We start from the raw sequence: 12902 nt of genomic DNA on the forward strand, positions 1-12902 counted from the left end.
GGGACGTTTAGGTCCAATTCCATACATCTCTCAAGGTTGCTGAGCAAATTGAAAGGATAGTTAAAAGAGCCTTTGAGATGCAGAGCTTCATTAGTTAGGCAATTGAGTTCAAATGTCAAGAGGTCATGTGGCAACTCTACAAATCTCTGCTCAGACCACTCTTAGAATATTGAGTTCAGTTCTGGTCACCTCATTTTCGGAAGGATGTGAAAGCTATGGAGATGGTGCAGAAGAGAAGAGGAGATTTACCAGGATGTTGCCTCGATTGGAAAACTAAATCTTAAGAGGCAAGGTTAGCAGAGCTGGGGCTTTTCACTTTGGAGCATAGAAGGATGAGAGGTGACTTAATAGAGGACTACGCGATTCTGATAGACGGAGATAATGTAGACAGCGGCACCTTTTTCCCAGGGTGGGAGTAGCGAACACTAGAGGAGATCTGTACAAAGTGAAGGGAGGAAAGTTTAGAGGAGGCATCAGGGATAAGTTTTTTTTTAACACATAAAGTCGTATGGACCTGGAATGCCTTGGCAGGGGTGGTGGTGGAGAATGAAGCATTAGGGGCATTTAAGAATATATAGATGGGCACAACGTCAAGGGCTGAAGGACATGTACTGCGCTGTAGTGTTCTATGTTCTAAGCCCAAGCTCTCAATGTGGTTGAAAACATCCCTCCCTGTGACCATCAATCTGATTCTTGAACTCCCCAATCGATGCCTTCATTTGGTCTACCCATACCTCAAACCCCAATCTAACTTCTATATGAAATGTTTATCACCCAACCCCCTCCACTTCGATCTAAATTTTAAGTTACATGCCTCCCGATGTGATGGAATGGATCATGGGTACCACAGAATTTTACTGACACAGCAGTCATTGGTGCACCACACATTAAGCATTTAGCATAACCCTTCCAACTCCAATGAATTTTTAGACGCCAATATTTTATAGGTGAACAGTGGGGAGAGGCAGCCTTGGCAAAGTTGTGCTGAGAAGATTTAAGGTATTCTTTCATTAAATTTCCAAGTTCACCCTCTTGCTTTCTATTATCATCCATTATACCTCTTTAATCTCTCTTACCTTCTCACCTCTCCCCACCATGGGCAGGAGGAGAATGCAGGAGAGATTCACAGAACATGCAAATGAATAATAATAAATTAGGGGAGGATGCTGCCAACTGAAACAAATTAGCAAGTTGAAAATAAATGGAGGCTGATGAATAAATATTCAAAATGGGTTAGAAATACAGGGAGCAAAGTAGACTATGTAAATAAATTTGACAAAGGTCTTACCTTTCCCCTGCATCTATCTACCTGAAGTGCACTTTTAAAAGGAAAAGAAGTCAGCTTTCTATTAATCTTCCTAACTTCTTTTGTACCAGGTTGTAATGAAGTGAAATGATTTCCTCTTCTGTGAATATTTTCTTAAACTTAGACTCATCATTCTGAAACATTTCTGATTCTGAACTTTAAATAAATTTACTTTCAGCTCAGTATTCTCATTATTATGTTGATATTATATTTCAATTTCCAATTATTTGTCTCCCACTCTTCAGTCCATTATGCATTAATCTTGCGCACTTCACAGAACGTTAGTCGATTTGCTCATTTTGCATGTAATTTATTTGTTGTTGCCATCAGTCTATATCTTACACTCATCAGTTGAGATCATGTCCAGCAGATCTGCTTATTAAAATGCTAATTTTGACTCTATTCAACAGCAACTGATTGGATGTAACAATTAGTAACTTTGCAGTTGTTGCCCCTCCCCAGTGTTCTTCTATAAAATATTGGGGACTAAAAATTCAGTGAAGTTGAGAGGGTTATTTAAGTATGTGGTGCTACCAGTGAGACAATTCATGGTGTTATGATGGATGCAAATTGGAGAATTTGGAGTTCAGTAGCATTGCCTTATCTCCAACCAACATTCCCTTTAAATAATTTTTTTCCCTGCTGCCAACATGTGATTTCAGAATTTGTTTTGTTCCTTGGTTGAGACGTTATGAATATTAGAGTTATCTTCCAAATCAAAACCTAAGCAGGAAACCTTAAATTGGAACTTATTGACTTGCAAATCATGATCAAGACATCTGAACTTCCTAAAAGCCCTCCCTGGAAGCCAGTATTGTCTAAAAAGCCTTTATACCTCTGCCTCTCTTATTTTTTAAAGTTTAAATATTAAAATGATTATTATTATCATTTTACTTTCAAGTTCAGCTACGTCAGTCAAGAACTAAAAAAAAAGCATCTTAAGTATTGCCAAGCATTTTATAAACCAACTTTTTCTGTTCATTTAAGCTGATTCAGTGTGCTGTCAGCAAGTAATAAGTTAAATTAAGCTTTTATTTCAAGTAAAATGCTATTAGCTTTAACAATGTGCAGGCACCTTGGGCAAAAGCCAATTATAATTGATCACTTAAAAAAAATGTTGATTGACCCTTAAGATAGCCTTAAATAGTTAAAAATTATCTCATCAAAACATCGGATTGAATCTCAAAATCAAAATTGGCTTTTAAAAAGAGAAGTGATATTCATTGTAGTAATACTTGTGCACGATTGTTTTACACCCCATCTAAACAGGTTTTGCTTTGTGGGTTTGACTGGAAATACTGTCAGAAATTGTGCAATAATTTTACCAATTATATTTTTGAAGCTTCTGGTTATGAATTTTAAATTGCTTTGCTCCCATCCTTTCTCTAATTCACTGTGGCTTAAGAATCCTTCCTTGGAACCCATTTGATTTTCTGAATGACAGGAGATTTCTTCATGCTTGTTATTAATACCAGATCAAGAGCACTGAGGCACAGGAGTACTTGCCAATTTATTGTTTTTTTGTCTGTCTACTTGACCATTTGTTAGATCCACAATCTTAATATACAAATCTATCTAATGGCTTCAAGTGAGGTCACGTGAACAGATACTTTTCCACTCTTATGGATTGCTGGCCAAGATAATTTACAATATTGCCCTAAGATCATAAAACCTTGGGCAAGTATTTGGCCACCAAACCTATCATGTCTGTTCCGCCATAGGAATCATGACTGATATATTTTTCCTCTCAACCCTATTCTCTTGCCTTTTCCCCATGACCTTTGAGACCCTTATTAATGCACCCAATGAATTGGCCTCCACACCAATCCATGGCAATGAATTCCACAGATTCACCACATCTGCCATGGGTGGATTAGCACAGTATGATTATAGTAGAGGAATTTTCTTATGTCTACTCGCATAGTCAGAGGCCTTGTTCTTCCCTAGCTATTCTCAAATGGTTTTCTGAGAGATCAAAACACAGGACTACCAGGCTCAACTCATGCACCAGAGTGAATTTTTTGAAGTTAGCAGTTAACCAAGAATGATGCAATCTCGTTGAGAGCAACTTTACATTTAGAAGAATATCAACAATGATCCAGTAAGTTCGACCAGGTTTGATCTGCATTGGTCGAGCAGTCCTTAGCTCCTCTGACATATTCAAAGTGGCTTGTTTAGTCCCAGCTGTTGGTTTGCTGGCCTCTGTGAGGGAATGCCAGCAGTAAAAACACCAAATGTCTCAACTTTTATTTGCACAGCAGCAAATATCTGGGAAGCAACTTAAACCTAAATAATGAAACTTAGCTGTTCCATTTATACTTTGTCAAAGCCTTAGTGCAAATTTACCATCTAAAATGGATGGCATCAGTGCTAACTTGCAGCAAAGTTGGAAAAGGGAAGTGTTCATGCCACGGATGCCATTTAATTTTAAAGATGAAGAGGTATCTGATGTATCAACTCTTTTTTCCAATTTAGTTGGGTGCCTTGTAACAGTTTAAAAGTAAATCTGCCATTCAGCAGTTGGCATGTTATCAACCCAGTGAAGACTTGCAAACAATTTTCATAGGCTTGAACTAGAATTGAAAAATAAATTTTTATACATTATGAAATATTTTATATTTTTAAAAATGTATCCATAGGAATAAAAATTGATGTACTAAAAGTAGTTTTTCAAGGTCAAATTGTGGCTTGGTACACCATTAAAACTGACTTTGATCTTCTGCATCAAATCCAAGAATGTCACAGTATTTTACAACAGAGTTTACTTAAAACATAATTTCAAATGGTTTCTGTTGGATGATGCTGCAGGAAGAGCCACTTGTGGTGAGCAATGAATCAATAACAGTCATTTCAGGTTTTCTATGTTTAAACCATTCCTACACAGCAATCCCAAAGTGAGAGAGATCCCTACAGTCACACAGAAACAAAAACTAATTTGCTTCAACGTGAATGAATCGGTACAAGTAAGCTTCTTAGTGACCACTGAATATCAAGAATTACATTTATTATTTATCCTTATCATTTGTATCTATTATTTCTGTTAGAAGATGAACATTTTGGACTATTTACCTAAGAGATATCTTCATTCAAAATGTATTTTATAGAAGTTTTTATATTTTTATTGAATTGTCTAAATTAATTAATTGTTATGTCCAGAATTTAATAATTTTGTATTTTACATGCAGCTAGCATGTGACAAATTTTCTGCAGTTTGTTATCTCATATTTCAAATGTTTTAAGATCTGTTTGGTAGCATTTCCCTGAGATAACATAAATGTTGTGCCAAACAAGTAAATGTGTGATGTGGAAAACTCAAACACAATGAAGTATCGGTCTCCAGTAAGCATTTCAACCATAATAACTTTATTTCTGCTGTGCTTTTAATTACCAAGTGAAGCACTTTACAGCGGCCATGATCGAGTAAAAATTTATTTGTAATACAGGTACACAATCCTTTATCCGGACATCTAAAATCTGGAAAGCTCCAAAAACCGGCATTTTTTTCCTGGTGCTGGTGCAGTGGAGGGAGGGAGAGAGAGAGAGAGAGAGAGAGAGATGGCATCGCAACTCGGGTGGGCGGGGGGAGAGAGATAGCAATGCGACTCGGGTGGGTGGGGGTGGGGAGACGGCAGCGCGACTTGGGTGGGCGAGGGGGACAGAGACACCAGCACAACTGGAAGGGGGTGGATACGGCAGCACAATTCGGGTGGGCTTAAATCTGGGGCAGCTGGCTTTTGTTCTGAAATCTGGAAAAATCCAAAATTCGGAACACACAGTCCCCCAAGGGTTCCGGATAAAGGATTGTGTACCTGTACAAGGTAAGTGGTAGATTTTAAGGAACAGCTAAACAGAGGGAGGGTTGCAGAGTTTCAGGTGTTGCAACTGAGGCACAGCCATGAGTAGCAGATCAATTATATTCAGTGACAAGTGAGGGCTTCTGAAGGATTTCCACATTTCAGGATTTCTTTTCCATTACTTGAACATATTAACCAAAGCATGTTTCTGTGAAGATCTGGAATATCTTAGGTTTGATAAGTGGGTTGCAATTTTAGAATCTAGTGCATTATTTTCTCAAAAGGAGTTAGTGACATTATTCAGATAGAGAAAGAGTTAATCTGGAACTGTGAAATAACTCATTAGGAAGCTTCCAGCTGGAATGACAACTTGCCAAATACTGCAATAAAAACTGCCCCTTTGTGCTGTATTGTCAATATTTTAGTGGATACTTGGAAACTTCAAATTCTTAAATATTTTCCAGTCTCCAAGCCCCTTGCACTGTGACCATTACTAACATCAACAACATTACCTTTCTTTAACATTTCACCCTTCCCACGTCTCTTTGTATGTGTGTTTTGTGGCTTTCCATCAAAAATTATGTCCTTTCAAAAATGTGTATTATTAACCTCAGCCCTGAAGTGTTTCAGCCATAAATCCACAATCACATTGTTTATATCTAGGAGGAGGAGGAACCTCACAGATGCTGTAATCCCGATCATCTTCAAGAAGAGAGTCAAAAATAACTGGGTAGATACAGAGGGTGTAATGTCTCTGTGTTACTTGGGAGGCTTCTTAAATAACTTAGAGATGCAATATTCAAATAGCAAAAGGGTCTTTATTTACTGATGCCTTCCATCATCTCGGGGAACTACTCACACACTCCCATATATATATACATATGCCCCACAGTGGTGTACTACAGTTACTACAGTGAGAAAGGTGTATTCTTATATGGTTACACAGCTGACGTGGACTTTTTACCCCCTCCATAAATCTTCGTCCGCGAAGCCAAGCCAAAGAAAGAAGACAAAATAGCTTACATTATCTTGACTATAGAACATCCCTCCTTCTCAAGATAAAGAAAAATTTAGTATTCTTTATCACTTTCTTTCCAGTGCAACTTAAGTAACTAAACTTGTACACTAGTTTATTTACACAACTATTTTTAAATAATTCTTATTGATATCACACTGGCAGCAGTCTGTTGCTTTGCCATCTTGTGAATTTTGTTGCAACCATGGGGCTCTATTTTCCTGGTACACGTGTAGGTGGTGTAGCTTGTTGTGCCTCACCTGACAACTGCTGTGTTGATGTTTTGGTATTAGTGGTTGTGGTCTCTTCACTTGATACCTCACTTGATATTGGTGTTGCAGGCTTTGCTGATATTAAAGCTTTCTGCTTCATCATGTCTTGTGTCGGTCGGATGTGAATTCTTTTCCTCAGCTGATTGCCAGAGTCTGTCTCGACAATGTATGATCTTGGTGTCTCAGCTTCTCTGATGACCTTTGCTGGGGTCCATGTTTTCAACATCGGCTCTTGAATATGCACATGCTGCCCTCTGAAGAGTTCTGGCAATGTTTGTTATAACGCTGACATCCTTCTTCTTGCATGTCAGCCAGTCTCCTGTTTTTCTCCTGGTCTTCTGGAGGGTGTATTTTGCTTGGCAGAATTGTTTTATATCCCCTGCCATTTAGAAGTTCTGCTGGGGACTTCATGTCAGCCCTTAAAGGTGTTGCTCGTAATGATAGAAAAGCTAGGGATGGGTCTTCTTTTGTTTTGTGATGCTTAACTAGTGTGCATTTCACAGTTTTCACTTGTCTTTCAATGAACCCATGACCTTTGTGTTAGCTTGGGGATGATGTAGTGATAACAAACCCATACTCTGCAGTCAGCTTTCTGAATTCTTGTGACATGAACTGTGTTCCATTGTCATATATTACTTGCTCAGGTATTCCTTGTTCAGCAAAGAGCGCTCTCATTTCTGAGGTGATAGTTGATGCTCTCAGGTCTTTCACCCTTTTGATGAATGGAAACTTAGAGTAGTAACAGGCTGCTATTAAATACCAGTCTTGATTCTCAGTGAACAAGTCTGCTCTCACTGTGTTCCATGGCCTGGCAGGTACTTCTGTGGAAATCATTTCCTCTTTTTGTTGTATGTGCCTGTTGATTCTACTGGGTATCTTCTTCGCCTGGATCTCATTATTGACAGATATCAACTGCGACTGCTGGCAGCTATCCAGACCTAGAATTGCTGGTCCATCTGCATCTACCATAAAGAATATACAGAGGATGTTCTTTCCCTTATGACAGCCATTGATCTTAGCTCTCCCTAGCTGCTTGATCATAGGTCCACCATGGCCGTTAATGTGAAATTTGCTGTTTCCAATGCACTATCTTTTGGATATCCTTTTATTATGTTCTCTGGGAACATCTGGCAGTGAGTCTGAGTGGAAGGACGTTGCTTTGTGATCCAGTATCCAGCTTCACCTTTAGATTAAATATTGTAGGCTTTTTTCTGGATTGTCCCCTGTATTTGGATCCTTGTGTGCAACTCACTTTCTTCTTTCATCTCACCCGAAGTCTTGTGAAGGTGTATGGATCCTATGTCCAGTATCTGGGTGTCGGAGTCCTCATTATTGTTTCCTTTTATGTGGTGGATCTTCTTCCTGTCTTTTTTTCACTGATATTACTGTTTTCTTCATACCAGACTTGCACGTCTTTGCCCAGTGGTTTGTTTTACCACAGGCTCTACATTCAGAACCGTATGCAGGGCATTTGTTTGGGTCTTCGAAGAGGTGTTGTCTGCCACACTTCCTGCAGGTCATGGGGGTATGCAATTTTCTGATTGTGTTCTTTAGAGCATCAGCCCTTCCTTCTCTTTGCTGTGGGTGGGTCTGCAAAGATGGGGATTTCATTTGTGTCCTCGTGGCTTCGAAGGCTCTGGCTGTGTCTATAGATTCGGCCAGCTTCAAGCTATCCTTCTCTATTAGAGACTTTTGCACTTCAAGATGGGTACTCCCCAATATTAGTTAATCAACTAATCCTTCCTCTATATCCTTAAATCTGTATCTTGCAGTGTGGCGGACTGAGCGGCTCCACATCTGGACAGGCAGAATCGCCGCACTGAGTAGCTGGCACAGAATGGTGCGGGCTCCCCTTCTTTGCCCAGGTGAAGGCCACATTTGTAGACCTGCGTGGGTTGACAAAGCACGCTGCTTCCCTGCTGCCATGTTGCCAGAGAGACAATGACTCTGCCATGTGCTAACTTCACTCCGCTTTGTGAGGTGTGCTGATATCACTCCCGTTTATGAAGCATGCTGATGTCACACCCTTTGTGAGGCAAGCTGACATCACTCCCCTTTATCAGGCACGCTGACATCGCTCCCCTTTATCAGGCGCGCTGACATCGCTCCCCTTTATCAGGCGCGCTGACATCGCTCCCCTTTATCGGGCGCGCTGACATCACTCCCCTTTATCAGGCACGTGATTGTTTAAAATATAAAACAGTTGGTAGTTGACTCTTCTCTGGAAAGCTGTGTTTCTTGAGCTCTGCACTTTGTACCACTAAAGCTGCAAAAATTTTTAGCCTAGTGAGGAAGTTATCAACAGTTTTATCAGTCTCTTGCATTAAGCCTTGAAATTCATAGTGTTTAATTCTATGATTACATCTGGGTTCAAGGTGAGAAGCAAACTTTGCAAACATCTGCTCTGGATCATTTTTCTCCACTTCTATAAGCTCCCAGCTATTAAATAAGGCCTCGCTCCCCTGTCCAGAGTATATAACCGACCTTCTCCTCTGCTGTTGCATTTTTAAAATGGATTTTGAATGCTGAATTACTCCTGCTGAAAATTTTTACATGATTCAACAATGTCTTCAGCCTTCCCGTCCATCACTGGGTGAACTGCTGTTGCTCCAGCCATTTCTTTTCAATAATGTTTTTTTCTTTTCTTCCCCTTCATATTTCAGTGACTTACAATCAATTATATGCCTTTATTCTTGTTCTCTTATACCGTTGCCACCATGTTATGTCTCTAGGTTACTTGGGAGGCTTCTTAAATAACTTAGAGATGCAAGATTCAAATAATAAAAGAGACTGTACTTACTGATGCCTTCCACCATCTCAGGAAACTACTCACACACTCCCATATACATATTCATACGCCCCACAGTGGTGCACAACAGTTACTACAGTGAGAAGGGTGTATTCTTATGTGGTTACAAAATAGTTCACATTATCTTGACTATTTAACAGAGGAGACTTTGATTTCTGACACAGGGAAAGCCATCATCAGGATCCTCATTAACCACCTCCTCTAGGGACTGAAGAGCTTCTTTCTGAATCACAGAATAGATTCAATCCATTAAGAGGCAGAGTGAACACAATCTTCACAATGAAACGACTCCAAGAAAAATGCCAAGAGCAGCACCTGTCACTCTACAATTTTTGGCCTGTCAATTGTCCTCCGACTGTGGAACACACTTCACAACCTTGGCTGCCCACACAAATTCAACTTTATCTCTATATTTGTTCCATTGTGGCATACATGCCATGATAGCAACTAGTGGGCCTGCAAGAGACCAATCTCTTCAACCCTTTGCTCTTCCAACAAAGTTGCAATTCACATCCCTCAAATTTGCCTTGACTGTGGAATTGACAGCAACTTCACTCCAGAAACAAGGTTATTCAAACTTCAGATGTGCAAATCCTACTTGCTTGTGCAAGATCAGAGATTAAGCTCCATGCACTCAGCATTCACATGATCCAGGTTATCTATCAATAATATCTTTGCTGCACCATACATTTTTGCTGTATCTCATTGCCCTCGGGCAATAAATCTTGGCACCGTCCATGGGAAATGTGATGCACCCTCCATATCTTCACCACTGCCTTCAGGCTCCAACAGTTTTTGGTCAATTGAGGAGAAAAAAAAAGCTTTAGAAAATCAAGACCTCAGACCTGGCACAAAACTAATGGTTTACAAGGCACCAATGATCCTACCATCCACTATAATTCAGATGCCAAGACTTCCAACAAATGGAACCTTAAGGCAATTGAAAATACCAACAATGCTATCTCCTTAAAAATTTCCAAATTCATTGGAGAAATAAGCGCACCAACATCAACATTCTATTCCAGGTCAATATACCCAATATTGAGGCTGTAAATGCAATCTGTTGGCTGCGTAGGACAGGCCATGGTCAGTGCCAGACTCCCAGAACAGACCTTCTCCACAAAGCTCAGTTATGGAAGAAGATTACCAGGGAGACGGAGAAAAAGATTGAACAGTGTGCTCAAAGCCTTTTTAAGAAATGTAACTTCCCCATTGGCTTTTGCAAAGCTTTAGCCTATGAATGCTTGAAGTGAAAAAGGACCCGTGGGGAGGTATTGATAAGCAGAAGTGCATGCATAGGTAACAGAGAAGTCATGTATAGACAAAGGAAGGAGTAAACCACCTCATAATCCATCCACTCTCCCACCCCTATGGCTACCACACCTGCAGAGGAGCTGTGGCCCCATGGCCCCACACATCCATCATGGCCCCACACATCCATCCAGTATAGAAGCAAAGCATTGTCAGTCCCAAGAGACTGCAAAAGAAAAAAGAGATAGATGTTCATGTTACATTCTCAACGGTGTCTGCTTTTATTAGACTTTTACTAATCTCACTTGGCAGAGCAAAATTGTTTTTAGTAATTGGTTAGACTTCAAGAATTAGTCATCAACAACTCATGCACCTAAATAAAAGAAACTTAATTGGTATTAATAATAATTAGACATTCTGAATCAGATCTAAAGATAATGCTGCATTAACAAAGTATTGCACGTGGGAATTGCAGGAAGTGCAGGTTTGGAAAAGCTGCCATTAATATGTGATTAAGACAAACTCATCAAAGTTACATTCCAACGAATGTTTGTGTCATATATCTTGTGCAACTCCAGCACCAGACAGGGTACATTTGGTTTGCGTAGTGGCAGCACATTTAGTTAGTAGTTAGCGCAACGCTAACCACTACGCTATGACTTGAGTTAGAATCTAGCACTGTCTATAAGAAGTTTGTATGTTCTCCCCGTGTCCGCATGGGTTTCCTCTGGGCAGTCTGGTTTCCTACCACCATTCTAAACATACCAGGGCTATAGGATCATTGGGTTTAATTGAGGAGCAAGTGCTTGTGGGCCAGAAGAGACTGTTACCGTCTAAATTAAAAATTAACTACATTAAATTAAAAATTTTCCAGTTTGAAAGTCTCTTCATTTTAATTGATTTAGAGTCAAGGTGACTTAGTGATTCTACTACATTATTATCAGGCTTGGTCTATTGATCCAGGAATAAGAGTTCAAATCCCACTGCTGCAACTGGGGAATTTAATTTTTATATACCCTGTAATTAAATAAAATTAAAAATATAACAAAAACCATGAAGCTTCCACATTGTTACAAGAATCTGTTTGGTTCACTTAAGTGCTCCAGGGAAGGTATTGCACTATCCTTATCTGGTCTGCTCTGTCTAATTCCAAACCCACCTCAACATGATTGACCCTCTACTACCCTCTTAAAATCACTCAATTCAACAGATGATTATGAATGGAAAGTAAATGCTGCTAAACCTGCAAAAGTCAATGAAGAATGAATGAAGAAAAGGTACCTCAAGTCCATCTATACTGTATATAGACTTACCTTGCTGGTCATCACTCAGCCAATAAATCCATTCTTGGTGTGATTATATTTTTTTTGACAGTTAGCTCTCCTTGAAATACCTTGGAACACTTTATTAAAAGTGCTATAATAAATGTAAGCTGCCATTTCAATTTAGTTCCAAGTATCTGTTAAACTCTGCATTCACTTTTGCCCCTTTAGCAACGATCATTTGCTTCCCTTCAGGGTTTAGGAAATCAGCAAGCAAGTTGCATTTCCTTTTAAATATTGTCTGGTAGATTATTTCTAGCAGGTAGATTTCCACAGGGAATTGAAAGTCCTTTATACACAGGTATAAATTTTAAGTAAATGATACCATTAATGAGAAGCTGCCACGTTCAAGTCAGACTGAGGGATTGTAATTCTGCTGCATTTTGGAGAATTAATGGATACAAGATGCAGACTTGAAAGTATAACTCATAGTTCACACTGGCTCCTATGTGAGGTTTGCAGAATGGACTATTTATAAATTCGACCTTGATTACATATTGAACAAGAATGAGTCAGCAATATATCTACGTCCCGTCCAATACTTCAAGTCGCTGGAGATAACCGGGCCCTCATAGGACCAATCTCACCTCCACTTGTGGGGTCTATTCCAGTCTACCATCTTGATGGGTCTCGCTGGGTCATAAAACCTCAGAACTGGTTCCTCTGTGAGCAGTTTCTTTAGTTCCCTCCATGACTTTTCACGGTCATGATTCCACTCCCATTCAATGTTCTTTTCTGTTCGTCTTCTCAATGGAGCCATCTTTTCTGAGAGGTTGGATGTGAATTTACCCACATAGTTGACCATTCCATTAAACCTCTGGATGTCCCTTTTTTGTATTGTACCCTTGCCATGTTCCCAATGGCGGACACCTTTCTGGGATCTGGTCTGATGCCCTTACTGCCAATAATATCTACTACAAATGTTACTTCTGTCACCCCAAGCTGGCATTTCTCTCTATTCAGCTTCAGGTTTTCTTTCCTTGTTGCTTCCAGCACTTTCCTTAGTCTCTCAACATGCTCCATCCTCGTGGTTCCCCATATTATGATGTCATCCATTGAGGTATCAACTTCGTCCAGATGCTCATAGACCATATGGATTGTTTTGTGATACACTTCAGGAGCTGAAACACTTC

General features: G+C 39.7%; 1 protein-coding gene and 1 long non-coding RNA gene across 10 annotated transcripts in view; one reads left to right on the forward strand and one right to left on the reverse strand.

Moving 5' to 3' along the window:
* The window catches only part of LOC138749384 (cadherin-20-like), a 262479-nt gene that overhangs the window by 82424 nt on the left and 167153 nt on the right, over positions 1-12902 (forward strand). The window lies entirely within an intron of this gene.
* The window catches only part of LOC138749406 (uncharacterized), a 137184-nt gene that overhangs the window by 36143 nt on the left and 88139 nt on the right, over positions 1-12902 (reverse strand). The gene's annotated exons all lie outside the window — the stretch shown is intronic.

The sequence above is a fragment of the Narcine bancroftii genome, chromosome 1 (assembly GCF_036971445.1).
Source record: "Narcine bancroftii isolate sNarBan1 chromosome 1, sNarBan1.hap1, whole genome shotgun sequence".
Classification (NCBI taxonomy): Eukaryota; Metazoa; Chordata; class Chondrichthyes; order Torpediniformes; family Narcinidae; genus Narcine; species Narcine bancroftii.